Here is a 13817-nt window from a genome sequence, read left to right on the forward strand (position 1 = left end):
GGATGGAGAGAAGATGATGGGGGGAGTGGGGAATTGTTCCAGTGGCTAATTATTTTCTGTTTAAAAATACACCATATTTCCAGTCTAAATTTGTATAGCTTTAGCTTCCAGACATTGGATAATGTTATAGATTTCTCTGCTAGATTGAAGAGCTCATTATTAAGTATTTATTCCGATGTAAATATTTACAGACTAATCAAATCAGCCCTTAATTTTTTCTTTGTTATGCTAAGTAGCTTGTAGAGTCTATCACAATAAGGCAGGTTTTAAAATCTATTAATTATTCTTGTGATAGAAATGTAGCCGTGTTAGTCTGGTGTAGCTGAAACAAAATACAGGACTATGTAGCACTTTAAAGACTAACAGGATGGTTTATTAGATGATGAGCTTTCATGGGCCAGACCCACTTCCTCAGATCAACTAGTGGAAGAAAATAGTCACAACCATATATACCAAAGGATATAATTAAAAAAAAAGAACACATATGAAAAGGACAAATCAAATGATTTGTATATATGGTTGTGACTATTTTCTTCCACTATTTGATCTGAGGAAGTGGGTCTGGCCCATGAAAGCTCATCATCTAATAAACCATCTTGTTAGTCTTTAAAGTGCTACATAGTCCTGTATTTTGTTTTAATTATTCTTGTGATTCTTTGCTGAACTCCCTCCAGTTTATCAACATTTTTCTTGCACTGTAACCAGCACCAGACAGTTTTCCAACAGTGCTTGTACCAATGCCAAGTACAAGGTAAAGTAACATTTCTGGTCCTATTCAAGATTCATGTGGTTATGCATCTCAGGATCATATTAGATCTTTTAGCCACAGCATCTCATTGGGTGCGTATGTTCAGTGGATAGTGGGAGGGAGAAAGAGGTACAGCTGGCAGGATTAGTGGTCTAATCTTCCTGTTTAAAATAATTATGCTCCCTGGAGCTGTAGGTTTAAATCTCAGCAGTACTGACTCAGCCCTTTATCCTTCAGATAACTGCCACACTGAGTTTTGGACAATGTACATTGGGTGGGTGTCTTGACATGAGGGCTGTGTTAATATTGGTCCTGTTTTTTCAGCATGGACAAAGAATTCATGCCCCTTTTCATGGGATTCAGACTTGCTACCCTCCATATAGTCACCCCAGCGTGCTGGCCAAAAATTACCTTCCCTTTCTCTTAATGATTTCTGAGCAAATTAATTGGTGTTTTGACTATATAAGTACTAAGTGGAATTGTTTTAACATCTACTATTATAAGCAGAAGACAGAGATGAATGTCCACTTCTTCTTTCCAAAGAAATGGAAATAAAGCTGAGTTGCACTAAGTGCTGCTGTTTCCAGGGTCATTCTTAACAAATTCAAGGAGTACGGAGTTTTAAGAGTTTATCTGAAAGGTGCTGAGGGCTCCTTGTCAAGTACCAAACTCAAACCCCTCACAGGTGTTTGAATAGGTAACTTATCTGTGCAACTTGGCATCTCTATTGGAACTGAGAATGAATGTGCTTGAATGAATATTTTCCACCATGTAAATAGTGTTATTTCCATGCATGGTATGTCCCAGCCCTCATTAAATGGTTTTGCTATTTTGAAGGCTAGCAACAGCATCCAACAGCAGAGGGAGCTCTTTGAGAGGAAGAAGGGAAGAAAAGCTGAAAGTCTGGCAAAGGTTTATTGGGGACCAGGCTTGGCAGATGGAGAGAGAGGCCAACGACACAGGTTAGTGCACGTGAGTATGAAAAGTAACAAAGATGCAGCTTAAAGGCGTTTTTAAAACCTTGAACAGACAAGGAGAAACAGGCAGGGAAGTGAAAGAGAAGCAGCCAACATATAAGAGGAACTTTATAAAAACAAGACAGACATGAAAAAAGCCAGAAAGGGAAGTGCTGGGAGATTATTGGCACGTCTACACAGCAGGGCTAAACTTGAAATAAACTGCACAACTTGAGCTATGCTAATTGCGTAGCTTAAGTCGAAACAGCTTATTTTGACTTTTAGTGTTTTCATAGACTCATAGACTTTAAGGTCAGAAGGGACCATTATGATCATCTAGTCTGACCCCCTGCACAGTGCAGGCCACAGAATCTCAACCACCCCTCTTAGAATAATCCTCTCACCTATATCAAAGATATTGAAGCATTCAAATACTTTGAAGGACCCAACATGCAGAGAGTCCTTCAGCTGTGATCTGTGCCCAATGCTACAGAGGAAGGCGAAAAACCTCCAGGGCCTCTGCCAATCTACCCTGGAAGAAAATTCCTTCCCGACCCCAAATATGGCGATCAGCTAAACCCTGAGCATGTGGGCAAGACTCACCAGCCAGACACCCAGAAAGTTCCCTATAGCAACTCCTATCATCCCTCCATTGACCTATTTCCAACTGATAATGAATGGTCAATTAGTTACCAAGATCATGTTATTTCATCCAACCATCCCCTTATCATAGAATCATAGAACTGGAAGAGACCCCAAAAGGTCGTCAAGTCCAGCCCCCCGCTCTAGGCAGGACCAATCCCATCTAAATCAACCCGGCCAGGGCTTTGTCAAGCCGAGACTTAAATACCTCTAGGGATGGAGACTCCACTACTTCCCTAGGTAACCCATTCCAATGCTTCACTACCCTTCTAGTAAAATAGTTTTTCCTAATATCCAATCTGGACCTCTCCCACCACAACTTGAGACCATTGCTCCTTGTTCTGCCATCTGTCACTACTGAGAACAGCCTCTCTCCATCCTCTTTGGAACCTCCCTTCAGGAAGTTGAAGGCTGCTATCAAATCCCCCCTCACTCTTCGCTTCTGCAGACTAAACAGACCCAAGTCCCTCAGCCTCTCCTCGTAGGTCATATGCTCCAGCCCCCTAATCATTTTGGTTGCCCTCCGCTGGACCCTCTCCAATGCTTCCGCATCCTTTTTGTAGTGGGGGGCCCAGAACTGGACACAGTACTCCAGATGTGGCCTCACCAAAGCCAAATAAAGGGGAATAATGACATCTCTGGATCTGCTGGCAATGCTCCTCTTAATGCATCCTAATATGCCATTAGCCTTCTTGGCTACAAGGGCACACTGTTGACTCATATCTAGCTTCTCATCCACTGTAACCCCCAGGTCCTTTTCTGCAGAACTACAACTTAACTGGTTGGTCCCCAGCCTGTAACTATGCTTGGGATTCTTCCGTCCCAAGTGCAGGACTCTACACTTGTCTTTGTTGAATCTCATGAGATTTCTAGTGGCCCAATCCTCCAATTTGTCTAAGTCACTCTGGATCCTATCTCTGCCCTTAAGCGTATCTACCTCTCCCCCCAGCTTAGTGTCATCTGCAAACTTGCTGAGGGTGCAATCTATCCCCTCATCCAGGTCATTGTCTACACTCTTCCCTTGACTTCCCTTACTCCTCATACAATGAGGTTTACAATACTTGGAGTACGAAGCCTGTTATTTTGAATTTATTGCTTTATAGATGTGCCCCATGTTATTTCAGAATAACTAACGTTATTCGGAGATAACACTGCTTTGTAGACACACCCTATCACTCTAATATGGTAGAGGAGGCTTGAACTGATGGAGATGTATGATACGGTTGTAACAAGTTCAGAGAGATTTTCTGGTTTAGGGAAAAGCTGCTCCATTGCTTTTTGTTCATTTTAATGAGAGAAAATATTGTTATAAACGTTTAAAAAGTTCTAAAAGGGCATTCTGCAATGAACAATGACTCTCCTGAAGTACTTGCATTATATAAAACACTGCCCATTTGTGTATCCAGGACTTTCACTGTAAATCTGACATTTTACAATTATCAAATGCCATAACCATATTCAAGACTAATCAGACATTACATACAGGGGGACTGACAGCTTCCATGGACCTGTGGGCAAAGTGTGTGTGGAGGGGCCGGCTCCACACCCTGGAAGGTGTAAGGCGTCTGGGAGAAGGAGTGGGGCTGGGGCAGCCAGCCCTCAGAGCTGCCTGGAATGCAGCACTGGACACCTTGCCCACCCACCCTTCCTTCAGTGCTGTACTCTGGCAGCAATTTAAAGGGTCCTGAGGCTCCAGTTGCCACAGCAGCAGTGGTGACAACTGAGAGGCCCAGTCCCTTTTGAATGGTCAGGTCCACAGCAACTGTACCTTTTCCCCGCTCCCACCTTCCCTAGCTGGCCCTCCAAACAATTTCCTTACCCAATGTGGCCCTCAGGCCAAAAAGTTTGCCTACCCTTACTTTAGCAACTCCAAGTGTAGTTGACTCATCACAGATTTTAGTTACAAAATGGCAAGATTGGAAATCTGCAGACTCACAAGTACAGAGTCAGTTGAAGGGGTCCTGGGACTAGGGATGCAGTAGCATCCCCTGGCTTGAAGTGTCTTCTATTATATACAGACATATTTGCAGGGTTTTTTTCAATGGTTTTCGCACCCTCGTTATGGAAATTATTCCATTGCTGCTGATCAGTGGACCCAGTTTCAATTATAAAGGTTAAAGAGGATTCTGTAATTGCATTTCCCTCTGTGTTTTAATGAGATTTCTTTACTCTCCATTCACAGAATGACTTATGGTCCTTTTTGGTGGTCTCTCCTATGCCATTTATGCAAGGCCAAACAGCAAGAATCAAGAACTGCATATACAAAATAAATGAAGCCCTTTTTCTGAAGCTATACTACTCTCAAGCCTTACAGGACTTTGCCTTGCAAGCATAACCTGACAAAGTCCTGTGTGTCCTCACTTCGGCAGGAGATACACTCAATATCTTGAAGGCTCAGACCTGCAGTATTTTGCTCCCACATCTATCCTTTTTGCCTCAGCCTCCAACTCAACATTTTCTCCTCTTGCTCTGAAAGTGCTGCCCAACTGGGGCTCTCATTACTTCTTGTGATTTTGCTTTTTTTAAACTTTCTTTCTCTTTAAAAAATATTATCCCAAGACTCTGTAATGATTAGAATTTAGCTACTTAAAGCTGGAGTTGGGGGGCAGTAAAGGTTCAAAGCTAGCATGACACTAGTGAAGTCCTTTGGGAAACTATAGCTGATGGGCCCTTTTAAAACAAAACAAAACAAAACAAAAAAACCATTTCCCCCTTCACCATGCAATGCTGTTTATTATTATCATGTTCGTCCTGCGTGGTGCGACAGACTCTTTGTGAAGAAACTCAGCCACAATCTGAAGGGGAACGAGAGGGTGTCAGGCAAGAATTGAAGTAGGGAACAACTTCCTGAAATGTCCCACAGGAAGGCAGGGAAACAGCTGCCTCTGGCTGGGTAGCCCATGTTCTGACAGCCGCGAGCTTCTTACAGTCCTTGCTTATTGTGGTCAGGATAGTCTTTAACTTTCATTTTCTATTCAGCCATTTTAAAACATATATAGCAGGTGCAGGAGGAGGAAGGATATGGGCCTTTCTAAATTGTTCTATGCAATGCAAAGTTCAGAGGATGGAACAGCTATGAGTGAGTGAAAGCCATGACTTAAACAGGGCCTAATTCAGGTGGCTTCAGGCCTTTTCCTGTGAGGTGCTGAGCACACTTAACTCCCTTTGACTTAAAGGAGTTGAGGGTGCCCAGCACCTTGCTAATGGTACTCACCACATGGGAAAGAGAGTGAGAATGTTTTGAGGACATGGGCATATACCTGATGCCCCACACAGAGAAGTAGCTGCTATTTTGGATGTCAAAAACACATCCTAAAACCTTAGCTCTCCTTCTGAGTCAGAGTCCTACCCCTGCTGAGTTCACAGTGCTGTAAATAATGGGCCCAGCAGTGGGTAATGGGATATACAGATGGGAAACTACAATTTCACAAGCAGAGCTCCTGCTCTCCTGCCACACCAATCTCTTCTGGTGGATTTTGTGGGGTTTATAGCCTTTTCATCAGTGAGTACTGGATATAGATTGTAAGCAAACTGGGGCAAGGCTTAGGCTGTTTGCTCTGTGTGTGGGACTCCTGAACCCTTCCTGAGGCCTTAAGTACAAATCAGGGATATTAAAATGTATTCAATAAATGTGCAACTGCTGAAAATTTCAGCAGTTACACATGTGTGTGTATGTGTGTACGTGTGGGAGGGGAGAGGCAGTTCCCCGGGACCTGGTGTGCATTGGGAGCCAGCTTTCAAATGGGATCCTCAGGCATACCAGGAGCCTGCATGTAACCATGAAGGTTAATCAATGAGCCCAGGCTCATCAGTGAACTGTGTATACAGTTACACTTTCACATCCCTAGTACAAATAATAACTAATCACCGTCATCACATTCAGTGTAAAGGGAGATGTGGGAGGAATTTTTATAACCCTACCTATTGTCTGTTTGCACTCAGCCCACAGTCAGACTCCTGTTGGGGTAACTGGTGATTTGTTACATCTTGGAAGCAAGGTAGAGCCAGGAAACTTTCATGTCAGCAGGATTTTCTCTTTTTACAGCAGTAATCCCGGATTACTTCTCAAAGCTCAGAATGAGGGTCAACACTTCCCTTTGACTTTCTCTCAGTCAAAGGTCTCAGTTCTGGATTTGGCTTTTTTATGTCATAGTGGTGATCTTTTATTTTCACTTTGCATTTTCTCTGCACTCTGTACTACTGTACAGTAAAATGACCATACAAAAGCTCATGGCGTCTTAAGTAGTCTGTTACAGTAATCACTAATCTGTAACTTATTCTCTAGTTTTCTGTGTTGTGCTGCTTAAATGTGCTTTGTAAGGTATAAATGTGGAACTTTGGAACTGTTACTTCATACTTGTTGCTTGCTTACACTACTTAAATTGCAGATGTACTCAGTTGACGTTTCTTGAAAGAGACTGACTAGGTGGCTATATCTTCCATAGAAATTAATTTTTAAAAAGTGAAGCTATCAGAAAAACAAAGTATTCAATATAACCAACAGCAGACACAAACTCTTTCTGGCACCTTTACCTTCAAGTGAAGAAACTCACTGAACTGTTATTCGCTAATCCACACAAGTGGCTGTTAATACTTCCTCCTTATTTCAGCAAAGATTTAAAAGCTGAATTTTCATAGGTGTGAAGTCTCATATTGACAAAACTTCATTACTTTTCCAAAATACTATAAAACACATTGAGTAGATTCTTTAAGTGTATCAGAAGTTGTGAGAGAATTGGTGAGTGCAAAAGGAAGGTAAGTGAGAAATTAAGAAGGGTAGAGATATTAGAAATTGTAATTGATTTCTTTGTCAGTGTTCACAGTCTTCTTAGTACTCTCTTCAAGCACAAAGAGGATATACTGTCAAGTTGGGGTGGGTTTTATATATATATATATATATATATATATATATATATATATATATATATATATATATATATATATATAGGGAAGGTACTGGAATGAATAAATAAAGAGCCCCAAGTCATCTAGATTGTGCAGTAATATTTCCAAGTGTTCTGAAGGAACTTTGGTGTGCCTGAGCTTCTAACAAATATATGCAATCTGTTAGTGAAATCAGTATTGGAGGGTAGCACAACATAGTATCTATGTTTATAAAAGGTACTAGTATGAGTCTGGAAATTTCAGAATAGTGAATCCTACTTCAGTGCAAGGAAAACTGAGAAAAAGATTTAAAAGAGTATTATAAAACATGAAGAGGAACAGATTGTTAGAAACAAACCTGCAAATGGTTCCAACAAGTAAAATTGTGCTTTTCTAATATGTTAGAAGTCATTGGGCATGGTTAAGAGCTGGTTGACATTAGTTGGACTTTCAAAAAGCTTTTACAGCTTTCTTGTTACAGGGCCAGCTGCACTTCAGCCTCCCTTCACTCCCTCTTGCCTGAACCTTCACCTCAAGTGACAGATTGGCTTCCTGCCACTCTCCAAGAGTGAAATCCTTCAGTCCAAACACTTGTTCTCTGGGCTGAAACTTCCCCATTTCCCATGTTAATATAACATATCTGGTACCTCTAAGTCTTTTTCCTACAAGGTCTTTTGACCAGCAAGCTGATAAAAATAAAAAAGCTTCTTCAAAACAAACCACTGATCAGTTTCCTCACAGGACTATAATATAGCACAAAGCAACAGCCTTGTATGCATATTTCCTCTTACCTAAACTTTAATCTTTTCCTGCAATCATTGGTAAATCCCGTTCCACTCAGTTATTTCTATCTCTAGGTTGAGAGAAGCAAAGTGCACTGCTGCATTCTCTCCCTCCTTTCCTGCCAGTGTTTCCCTCCTGGACAGTTGCTGACAGTGTGAGCTTCTTCCCTAGGCTAATATCTTCAAGGTTTTAACAGTCCTTTTGATTCTAGGTTCTGCCTGGGAAGAATAAATTTTTGCAAGGCGGGAAGGGGAGGGGGGGGGGGTCTTTGATGGTGGTGGGGGTGTGTGTGTGTGGCCAATGACTAGCTTTCTCATTTTTCCTTAAAGACCATTGATATTTTCTGGGACTCTACCTAATCTTTACCATTGTGCTGTTACCTGTTGGTTTCCTCCTTGCAGCCTCCTTTAATTTCTATGCAGCCAGCCAGGACAATATCACACAAGTAAACTGAGATGCAAATGGTATTTATAAACAATAACATTAGTATTTCCTTCATTCTCCATGCTGTGTCTCTCCCAAGAGGAAACACATTGTCTTTGGGAGACTGGTAGAATGTTGTCATTTATTAGAAATTATCTAGGAGTAGAATAGTGATAGAAATGTAGGAAGTGGGTCTGGCCCACGAAAGCTCATCATCTAATAAACCATCTTGTTAGTCTTTAAAGTGCTACATTGTCCTGCATTTTGCTTATCTAGGAGTAAATGGTCAAGTTCTCAACCCAGCAAAAGGCAGAGCAGGTACCCCACAGTTCCCTGGTATAGCCAATATTCTCTAATGTATTTATTAATGATTTGAGAATGTAGGGACTGATGAAGGAGGCACATTTTGCAGACAGCACAATTATTTAGGTTGACTAGAATATTAGCCTAATTAAATCTAACCTGCAATTGTAAAATTAAGGCATCACAGAATGTAATTGATCATTGTATTTATGCTTGCTAATGTAGCCACTCATTCACAAAATTCAGCCATCTTCAGAGCCTCCTGCAGCCATTTGTGCACAAGCCTCACTTAATTCTTAACTACAAAGTGTCAGATTCATCCCTGCTCAGGGACTGAGCTGAATAAGTTTGTGCCCCCTCTGTTCATGAGCTTTTCAGATTCAGGGAACCCCTTCTGTTTCTTCTATATCTTTTAAAAATAGAGTGGCCTTTAGTTTTGCTAACTCATACCCCGATCGCCATGACCAGCTATGGACCACTGCAGGAAAGCAGAGCAGCTGAGGGCAGGTTTGTCTTGGCCAGGCCCCCATGTCCTCTGAGCCAGAACTTCCACCCCTTTCTTCCATCAGATCTTGGAATGCATCTTGTCCCATGGAGAGGAGTCAGAAACAGAGCGATTCCCATGCCGGTCTAAAGGGATGACAGGGCAATAAGGTATTAGGTCTAAAGGAGACAAACAAAACTGGGGAAATGTTAAGAATTTGTGTGACAGGAAAGTTTTAATGTAAGGGAGGCACAGAGCTTAAATAATGAGTTATAGTTACCTCTTTTAACACATTAACTAAAAGAGATGAATAAAAACCTTGTGTTCTGCAGGAGCTGATCCTTTCAGCATTACACCACCTACTACATGTTCATGTCAAAACTGGGCTCTAACTTGTATCTGGATCTCTCTGATTCTAGGTGTTTTTTTACTCACTGCTCCAGGATAATTTTTTTCTTGCTAGTACCTCTGGACTTAGCAAGATTCCTTTGATTTGACACTAAACTTATGTGGATCCAGTTTCCACAAATTCTGAGTTGTTAAAAAAAACTTTTTATGCTAGAATTTTTCTGCCAGCTGTCTGAAGTTAGGATTTCCCAATCACTGACATTTTCCATTATCTGACTTCACTTCTCTTGGGCTATGTCTAGACTGCAAGCCTCTTTCGAAAGAGGCTCTTTCGAAAGATACTTTCGAAAGAGCCTCTTTCAAAAGAGAGCGTCTAGACTGCATGCGGAACTTTCGAAAGAGCAAGCCGCTTTTTTGAAAGAAAGCACCCAGTGAGTCTGGATGCTCTCTTTCGAAGAAGCCCTATTTACATTCAAGAACGCCTTCTTTCGAAAGAAGCACTTTCGAAAGAAGGCGTTCTTCCTCGTGAAATGAGGTTTACCGCCGTCGAAAGAAAAGCCGCGTTCTTTCGATTGAATTTCGAAAGAACGCGGCTGCAGTCTAGACGCAGGCGAAGTTTTTTCGGAAAAAGGCTACTTTTCCCAAAAAAAACCCTGAGTCTGGACACAGCCTTGATGTTTACCATCATAGACTGCTTTTATCTCTGTTAATCCTTCACTGCATGGAGCCTCAGTAGCAGAGACCCCACACAAGCATGGCCTTTGTGTCAGTTAAAAATAAAAACTAATTACCCTATCAAGGTCATACTTGTGAAAATTTTCAAAGCTGGCCAAGAATAATATAAGTGATGAGAGAGAAAAATATCCAAAAGCCAGACTGAACTTCCTAAAAAAAACCAGCTTAAAATAAATTACAACTAATTATGCTAAACAGGAGCTGGGCTAAAAATTTATATTAAGTAAATTAAAATGATGAAAACAGTGCTAATAGATGAAGGTGTAATTTTCCTTTTGTCTCTGAAGCTGATGCTGCTAAAGTGATCCTTCCTCTAGAACTTTAAAGAGCTTTAAATTGAGATGATCAGGTTAAAAATGATCAATTGTTTAAATAGCAAAGGGGCTAAGTATGAGGGATGTAATAGAATAACCGTTTAAATGGTTAACCAATAAGCATGAGCATCGGTTACTGTAATGGTTACATGTTGACCCCAGGCCCTGCACCTGGGAAGTCTGCTGCCATTCCACACTGCTGGCTCTGTATCAGATGCAGCAGCATGGGGCGGCATCCAACTACCCAAGAGCGGGGCTGCAGGTGGGAGCCAACTGCCCCCGTGCTGTGGACTCCGCTGTATAAAGCTTATACTGCAGAGCCTTCACTGTGTAACCATGCACTACTAAGATTTTCAGCCATTACACCGTTACTTAGTTAATCGCTTTTTAACATCCCTAAATACTCAGGCTCAACTGGATCATAAAACCTCCCTAATCAGGCAGCTGGAGCTCCCTAACAGGACAGCACCCCATTCCAGCTTCCCCAGTGAAAGGGTATTATGGTGGAGGTGGGAAGGGATAGTGCCAGAGAGCACTGTACCTGTTTGGAAACCCCATGAATGTAACAGTTTTTATGGGCTGCCACCAATCACTGCAAATTATTGCCGACCTTGGAAGTTCCATGGATGGAGGGGAGGACAAAGTGGTTTAAATCTGTCTTGTGATCCCTTCCTTCAGCTCTCCAGGTACCATGATAAGTGCTGCATGGATGAACTAACCAAAGGAAAGTTACCAAAATAATCAGATCAAGTTTGCAAATCATCCTTTAGATTATTAAAACAGAAAGGATTTTAACATTCTAATGTATTTTACACAATTTGTGGTTTAAGTTTCCTATTGCATTCCATCTACGTTGAATCATTTGGAGGGTTGACTACTTCCCTAGACCTGGATGGACCCAACACCATTTGCCGCAATGGTATAAGATTGGGAAGGCTGGCAGTGTTTCCTGCACACAGACTGTTTGGTTTTATTTTGTTTATACATGTTTTGCTGTTGTTTTTAGTACTCAAGATCTACTACAATGTTTGGGTTGTTAAACCTGCAGGAAACATTCAACTCCAAACCAAAATTACGTTTCCACTGAAATTATGTTTTTAAAGGTTACATTATTTTAAAGATTTTCTTTTCAAAACATAAATATGCCGGGGTGTGATAGCTGTGACTGTCTCTCTAATATCCTTGGACAATATGGGTGAGGAAATATCTTCTACTTGACTAACTTCCATGGTTTAATCTTTTATTATTTTCCTGTGAGAGCTTATCCAGACAACAGTTGGAGGTTCGTTTCATCCACATGACTGCTGGGACATTTAATGCAGTGAATGAGGTCCACTACATCCCTAATGGGCAAATACTTTTCATAAGCAATCACTCTATCCCAGACCTATAAGTCTTCACCCTCAAAGGAAGCCTACCCCGCACAGTCAAAAGATGAACCTGGGATCTTATATTAATAACTTGCTAGCTAGACACTAAAAATCAGGGTCCTAATTCATTACTCTAGATTAGTATCTTATTACAACAAATTTAACTTCTTAACCTCCCTCCCCTTTTTGGCCTATGACTACAAGAGTGTTAATGGGTCATTTCACTTCACCTTGAATAGTCCCTTAGGTTTGTGCTAACTGCTTATGCTAAATTATCAGTTTGACCTTGTATTTTATTAGCTGTGACCCTCTGAGTATCTTTCCCAGACCTGAGGAAGAGTTCCTTGAAGTTCAAAAGCTTGTCTCTCTCCCCTCAGCTGGAAACTGAACCACTAAAAGATATTACCTAACTCACCTTATCTCTCCACAACCAGAATAGCCAGCTTAAATTGCCTTCCGTGTCTCTTCAGATACTCACTGATTCCCTTAACCCCCTATTTTATATACCCTCTGCTCCCTGTCTCCCACCCCCCTCCTTTTTTTCCTTCCCCCCCCTTCTCTCCCATTTATTTTGAGTCTGCACATCCTAAACTCAGAACTCCAGTCATCTGAAGAAGTGGGCTGTGCCCACAAAAGCTCATGATACCATCTACACGTTTTGTTAATCTATAAAGTACTGTTGGACCATTTGTTGTTTTTTTCTGTACAGACTAACTCGGCTACCTAAAGCTTCTTTAAAGAAGGAACCTTTAAGTTCTAAATGTTTGAAGGGTAAAGATACAATTGACTTTCCAGGTATGGGGAACCTACGGCCTGTGGGCTGGATTCAGCCCATGGGCTCTGCCTGGGGGAGCGGGGGTGGAGGGGGGAAGCCTCTCTGTGCACTGCCAATTCCCCTAGCCTCCTAGCTGGGGTAAACCACAGTGCAGGGAAGCTCCATCCCTGTGCTGCTTGCAAGCTTGACCCCTGTTGCTCCCATTGGTGGGGAATCACAGACAATGGGAGCGGTGGGGGCCATGCCTGCAAGTGTAGGGTAGCGCAGCGCAACTTCCCCCTCCCCAAGGAGCTGTGTCAAGTAGGCACACCTTCAGCCTAATCCTGCATCCTATCACCTGCCCAGAGCCTGCACCCTCATCCCTACCCTGCTCCCTGGCAGCCCCCTCCGATACACTGAACCACTCGTTTTTGGCCTCATGCCAGAGACTAGGGGGAACTACAAAATCTACTAGCCCCATACCCCCACCTGGGAGGAAGCCGTGACCCTCAATTTCTCCACCCCTGGGTTGGAGTCCTGGAGCATCAGGGGAACCCTGCTCTCTCCCCCCCCCCCCCCCCCAGTTGCATGAATGAGGTGTTGTTCTCTTTTTTTCTATCAGAGGGGTAGCCGTGTTAGTCTGAATCTGCAAAAGCGGCGAGGAGTCCTGTGGCACCTTATAGACTAACTGAAGTGTAGGAGCATAAGCTTTCGTGGGCAAAGACCCACTTTGTCAGACGATGCATCTGACGAAGTGGGTCTTTGCCCACGAAAGCTTATGCTCCTACACTTCAGTTAGTCTATAAGGTGCCACAGGACTCCTTGCCGCTCTTTTTTTCTGTTTATCAATTGGGGGCCACACTTGTGAGGTGTTTTTTGTTTGTTTGCTTATTTGCGTGTGGCCCCTGGCTGATTTTTTTCCTGTGGATCAGTGGTCCTGACCCAAGAAAGGTTCCCAAGCCCTGACTTATAGAAAGAAATTTAGTTTAAAAAAAGCTTCATAAGTATAGGCCTCAGTTGTGTAAACATTTATGAACACTTAATTTTAGGCATGAGTCAATTATATTTTTTTG

Source organism: Pelodiscus sinensis, chromosome 9 (genome assembly GCF_049634645.1).
Source record: "Pelodiscus sinensis isolate JC-2024 chromosome 9, ASM4963464v1, whole genome shotgun sequence".
NCBI lineage: Eukaryota > Metazoa > Chordata > Testudines > Trionychidae > Pelodiscus > Pelodiscus sinensis.